Source organism: Mya arenaria, chromosome 15 (assembly GCF_026914265.1).
Source record: "Mya arenaria isolate MELC-2E11 chromosome 15, ASM2691426v1".
Lineage (NCBI taxonomy): Eukaryota > Metazoa > Mollusca > Bivalvia > Myida > Myidae > Mya > Mya arenaria.
The window spans coordinates 29,448,932-29,456,415 of NC_069136.1; positions in this window are offsets into that span (position 1 = coordinate 29,448,932).

Below are 7,484 nucleotides of genomic sequence, written 5' to 3' on the forward strand. Positions count from 1 at the left end.
TGAAGGAATAGACATGTAGCTGACGAATATCAGCAGCGAATTGTTGCCGTGAGTAATCTTTAATGGCGTAACCAAGGTAGAGACATGTTATAATGATGTATGAAAATATCATTTCGTAGTGAAAAATTGACCATGCAATGAACTTTACACAAATCTGTACCAGAAATGGAATGGTAGCATTATTTATACAATCAGCTGCTGAACAAAACATTGTTGTACAGACATTTTAAAGGAACATGGAGGAAATCATTGATGCATATGATTTAAATATCATTCATTTAAATGCAGAACAATAAACATGGAATCGCATTGGGTTTGACGTCATGAATAACACATCATTTATGACTGAAATTGGAAGATGCAAAAGTAAGCATAAAGGCTTTTTATTTTGTGATAATTTAAAACGAAGCACTTAAAATGACAGATTGTTTATTTGAGACTGATTTAATTTGAATTGTTAAGCAATATTAGAATTACATTCAATGCTGTTAAAATTATGACAAAGCACAAGATAAGGTATTAATCTAAGGTAACAAATGATGAATTTGAAAATGTGTATGCTAATAAATGTTTGATGACTGTGGTAATGTGATTAATATGAAATGAACTACAGGCAAATACTGGTATGACGCATTATAAGTGTAAGAAGCCTTACTAGTGTAAGTATAAGATATTCAATTTGACTAGATTAATAGAGCATCAAAATGATGAAGGCTTCTGTAAAACCTGAGGCACTTAAAAAGCAGAGATTAAAGACGCTTTGAACAAAATAACAAATATAAGAATAACACAACAATTATCATGTAAGGCAATACATGAACAATTGACATGCCAAAATATAAGAATGGATAATATATACATCAAAATTTGCAAAGTGAAAAATGCAAATTAAAGGGCATTTCTAGAAAACAATATTAAAATAATACATGTATTTTATTGATGGAGACTTGAAATACAGACAGAAGCAGCATTTAAAAGTTACCTAAGAACACATAGAAACATACATTTTTGATTAGATCATTAGAGCACTAAAGGAAGACAGTTTTTTCAAGCATGTCTACATAAATAGCCAGTTCAGCTATTCCGTGTATGTATACATGTAGAAATGCAGGGAACTATTTACATACAATATTTTTTTATACAAGAAAACACAATCTGAGAATAACCTTCATATTGGCACAAGCTAAAGGAACAAATACGTGCAAGTCATGTCATAACTATAAAGTCATAATAGAAATGTTGCCTAATTGGTATGATCTCAAAGTGACTGTGTAATGTGTACTGAAAATCCTTTGCATTTAGAATACAGTGTGTTTGAAACATATATATACTTTTGTGGCAATATAATCTTGAACATTGATAATTATATTTTAGTGGAAGAGGTGATTACATTATTACATCATCACATTGCATGCTGCATCTGAAGCACTGTCAAATACTGTTGTCGTATAAGTTGAAACACATATCTATGTAAATTGAACACCATATGTATGGAAAAGACATTAAAATGAGTGAACATGAACAGCAACATTATAGATTATTTTCACTAATTGGTGTAATAGTATATTAAAGACATTACATAAAATACATTAAAAACTGTACACTTTGAATACTGACTACAAACATGATATTAAGAGTCGAACGCATACAAAGATATGCTATTGTTATATACATATGACCATACGCTTTAAGTTAAAAGAGAACTTACGGTATTTAAACATCTGATGGTTAAATCTGTAGTGAAAATGACATGACATTACTCAGGAATGAATGGATGAAATACTACAAACTTTCAATGTGGTCTGAAATGATGGAGCGATTTCATTAAAATAAGCAATTTAGTGATTTAGTCATGAAAGTAGATGGAATGATGTATAAGATGAAGATGTGTTATAAAATTTCAAATATGACATGCCCAATGAGTAATTTTTCATATATTTTAATAATAGCAATGGTAGCAACCCATCAAGCAATTTTGTATTAAAAAGGGGAATAAATCGGTTAAAAAATTAACACAAAGTCACTTTCAATGACGAGGTACATAAAGTTAAGTGGTTAATCAATAAAGGGAACTGATTTGGAGATTGTAAATTCAAAATATGAAATCAGTACACTGTAGTTTTGTTTTTAAAAAAATATGAAAAGATGTGATATTTTTTAGATAACACAAGTTAAATTCAGTTTTTGTTATAAATGAAATGAAAGTTAATGGTAATTAAACTACATTTGAAATGTCAACTCAAAAGTGTCTGTGATTTAGAATGGGATGTTTAACAAAGAGAGCAAGCCTTAACAATCGACCCTCTTCTGTATGTTTTCATTTGCACAGGCACATGTGCGATGAAGTAGGCTTGACTGTCCTCTTCACCAATGCAATGTTTTAGTATATCTTTGCCAACACACAGAATATCTCCTTCTGAGGTGAGGAGATCGACAGATTCTCCATTCACATCTACCCATTCAATTGTTGCAGTATATTTCTGCAGCGGAGCCTCGGGTGCCTAGAAATAAATCATGAAAAACATGAACTATTCTTTTAATGTTTCTGGTATCCTTAATTGTAAAATATCTGTCTCTCATACAATGATGTTATTGTCTGTTTTTCATATTATACTGGCTATAATATGTACAACAATGTACGTTGATATCTTCTGTGTGTCATATTATACTGGCTATAATATGTACAACAATGTACGTTCATATCGTCTGTGTGTCATATTATACTGGCTATACTATGTACAACAATGTACGTTGATATCTTCTGTGTGTCATATTATACTGGCTATAATATGTACAACAACGTACGTTCATATCTTCTGATTGTCATATTATACTGGCTATAATATGTACAACAATGTACGTTGATATCGTCTGTTTGTCATATTATACTTAGTAGTACATATTATGAAGATCCAGTGGGTCAGGTATAGTCTTTGAAATTCTAGTAACTGAGACCTGACAGACTTGCTATTAATTTCTGGTTTCTTGAATAGAATTAAAGAAATTAAATGAAATTTGGTAAGCATATTTACTTCAAAGCACGTGACATGAAGGTGTGAATTAGATTCTTACGGGTTCTGGTCTGAAGGTAAAGACATTAGATTACACTAAATGCTGCTTTAAATGAAAGTTTGATAACTTTTTTTGTATTGTTGGTTATGTTATATGACCGTGGCCTAAACTGAAATTGTTTGTTATATGATAAATGGCAGAGTTCTAGTCAGGGATTGGAGAGAATATGTCAAGATACGAAATGTAGTTAAGCGAGTCGATAACGTGAATAAAATATGGACTATATATGATACATGAATTATTCGGTAAGTAATAACATGACTAGATATAAATGCCAAAGAAAGCCTAAGTCGTTACAGCCAAAATTGTTTTGTAACAAATCTTCAAAGACAATGCAGTCAAGAGGTGGTTTCAACAGATATAAGAAAATGGATTTGAACTTGTTCATAAAGAGGTTGAAGGTAAATATTTAATTTTTTTTCAAATAGATACAATGAGCATGACTGGTGTAATAGTCTTACCTCAACTTTTGACCGGTTGGTCAAAGACAGAGAGGCTTCTCCCTTAAACATGTTCACGCCAGTGATGCTGACTTCATCACAGGCTTGGACGTGTTGGTGGCATCCTGCCATAGGATACCCTTTGCTGTCCCCTTATTTTCCTCCAAGGTTACAACTATGACATCCACATCTTCGCCACGTACGTTAACAGTCCGCTTTGCCTCCTCCTGGATACAACAAAAATATGTCTTACATTAAAGCAGAGAGAACATTTTTGTGTGTCAAAGACAATTTAAAAATGAGTAGCAATGGTTAGTGTTAGTGTTTTGTGTGGGAATATTAAGAATGCAGTGATGAAATAAGCCAATAATGTGATGACTATACATACAAATAAGGAATTGATCTCATATTCAAAAGAAATAGATTGATATTGGTTTCATGTTTGGCAGAAATGGTAATGAATCCATGCCTTAATTGCTTTTAAATGACTTGAAGGTTCAGGACAAATGAATTCATCTCCGTAGTGTTGATCATATATTTTAAATTGCAAGAAATGGATGTTTGAGTATTGACTAGCACTGAGATGGTAATTGTTTTAAATGTAACAGCAGAATATGACAAAAAATGCACATGGAACTTGTTTTTGGTTTGAAAGTTAATTTTTGATGTATGGTTCCAACAGAGAAGTTGACATTTCATATATTGGCATATGTTGTTTTTTTCCAGTTGACATGTGATTATTCAAGTGTAGCAATCATTTGATGTTGCGATATTTTGAGTGTCTATGCAATAAGGGTAATTGTTGTTGTTGACTATCAGTATGCATCAGTGGAAACTTTTATTTCATACCTAAATAAGGCGGCCGCGAACTGAAACATTTTCTTTGGTGGTGAAGCCAAGGCTGCTGGCAAGGACACCACATCTGCTGGTGGGGGGGGGGGTGTTACAAACACTTTCTTCTTTACCAGAATGTGCCGAATCTTATCGGACTTCTGAATGACATCCCGTAGGACGATTGAAGTGCCAACAGTGAACTTGACGAATTAATCTCGTCAAACACCTTGCAGAGGAGGCATGACGTGCCATCACTCACAGCAACACTAAGACACCTTTGAGTTCTGCTGTATGTGCTTGCCTCGTCAGAGGTAATGACAACAACTCAGGGGCTTTTAGAGGGGACCCTTGTCCCTCCTACCGAACAAATCATTGATGGTATTCATCATATCCCTACAGAATACTCACATCATTTCTTCCTTGTTCATTTATGCTAAAGGTATGTTTTAAATTATCTCGGGTTGTTGTCGCTGAGGCTGATTTTCTTGGAGAGGAGTCACTTCTACATACAGTAAAATAGGGAGAAGAAGGGAGACTTTAAGGAGAATGGATACGTATTGCAAAGCCTGATACAAAAGCTGTGCCATGCCACAACACTTTAAATTCACATTTACAATGATTGTTTTTGCTAGATCGAATGTTCATAAAAAATGTTGTTTTATTGACCTAGAAAAGGTGTACTTGTCCAGATTCTCCTATTTGCAATGTAACATAGTTTTATCTCCAGAATGCATCTAAAATGAAAACGAAGACATTTTGAACATTTGAAACAGTCGGAAATACCTTATATATAAGCTGTCAAAGACATTTAAGTGCAAGGGGCAATCTTTTTTTGTTCAATCAGAAAATAGTACAAATGTCACATACAGTTCTATTGTTATTTACTTGTCTTTGGTTAAATAATATTAATATGCCGTCATTCTTTTTAAATCAAATGACTAAAAATCTCTGTTCTCACTAATATTAAAAAACGCACTAATACTCAATAGAACATTGAGAAACAAACTCTGTAAATTGTTCTGACAAAATGGCAGTCTCGTCAAATCTTCCACGTTTAAACATCGTACAAATGAGGGAAATACTGTGAGTAAAGGCTACTAGGAGCAAAAATAAGTTTTATGTTTACAAATTTTAATCATGAACATTCCACAATAAATATTTGTCGAAAAGTCATGTATTTGATTTCCTTAGCTCCTCCTTGCCAATGACAATGACCGTCTGCTTCAAAGAAACAATTTTCCAAAAGATGTGCATTGTATGTACAATGCAAATATCAGTTGTTTTTATTTACTCAGTTTACAAATGCTTGACAACATTTTTTTATCATTCCTTCACTTTTTCTATCGCATTATAAACTTTTGTCATTTGACTAATGCTTACTATATGTACATTCTGAATGGTTGAATTTCAATAGCTCCGCCTACTGGCGATGTTTCAATTAGTGTTGTGCCGATGATCGATTATAATCGGCAATTGATCGGAAAGGCCTACGTCAGCGATGATCGATAGTAAAATTTGAACAATCGATTATAGAAACAAGGGACGTAACCGCTACCGACTATTTTCTTTTTTCTGGTCAATGCTATTGAAATGTGAAGGTGTTACTATGTTAAGCTATCTAGTCATATTCGTATCAAGTAAGTAAGTCACTGCAGTACTTTATTACAACATTTCTTTGTGTTTGTGGTTTAAAAGTGATTTTTACCGTTTACTTCTTACCGTGTAAGAATTTAGTTTTCTCACTTTTTTGAAAGATAATGATCTTGTAAAACATATAGAATATTCCACTGCGTGTTGTACTTGCTACTGACTGATTATTAAAAATAAACTGATATCTTTATTTGTGTATATTTTATACATGTATACAATACTAAATGTAAGACAAAAATTAGAGCCTGTGGTCTCATGTTCTGTAAAAGTAACTTGTAACCACTAAAGGATAGTTGCGTTCTGAATAAATAATGTAAGTAAAACAAAGAAGTGTACAAACATATTGTAGGGGAACATTGGTGCTTAAAACTCGTGCATGTATTGTATCTGTTATCCTTAAATATGATGACTAAAGATAATTAAATTATGATTAAATCCATTAATAAAAGATCATTGTTCGGTTTCATAAACCGATTATCGATAGTATTTTTTTCTGTCCGATTCCCAACACTAGTTTCGATAATTATGTGATAGACAACCCAATTATTCGATTAGGAAAATTTGACTGATGGAACAGTTTCAAAATTCTCCTTGATTGACAGATTTACAATTGCTTAAAATTTTCTTCTCAGTCATTTCCTTCCACTTGATTTTTTAAATTTGAAATTTTATAAATATTAAGGGAGGGAACTCTTTCTCACTGGCATAGGTTTAGTTGTCCGCCCTTCTTATTTTGGCGCATATCTCACTTGTTCTTTAGTTTTAATCCGGTTCGGACATGTTTTTTCTACCTCAGTCCCATCCAATTCTTATATTACATTTTTGTCGAACAAGTTCTCATATATTTATTATGGTTATTCCTATTTTATCTAATATTTTTTAGGATATTGAATATTGTATTATGTTCTCACTGTATTATGTTTTCTGATAAGGTGTATCCTTACATGGATGATTTATGGCTGCTTTTCAGTTGTATATCTATGCTTATTTTATTTCCAATCTAGCAGCCTATTATTTGAGCCAAATTAAATTTATATTTTACATTTGTTTTTCCTGAGCGCAATACTTAAAAAGCTACGATACAAAATTATGAAATGTGTGTCAATTAATTAGATTGTAACAACATCGGCATCAGAGATCGACAATAAGGGGAACAACGTTCAGATATCAGACAAGGGGGCCCAGGAATAATGTGTCATAATGAACAGCAAATAGAACCCTTATTAGCGTGAATCACCGTTAATCCGACAGGCGGTGATGACGGTTGTGTGCCTTAGCACAGGCTGATCTGTGACAGATTAGGAGACGGCGTCATTGAATTATGAAATACTTTTAAGGCGTATCTTTTTGATAAACAACTTTTGGAAGAAGGTACGATGTGTGCAAGTTTCATTGATTCAATGAAACTTGCACACATCATAGTTACCTTCTTCCTTCATTTAATTAAAATCAGCTCCTAAGTTCCTATCAGGAGTGTATGGACATGAA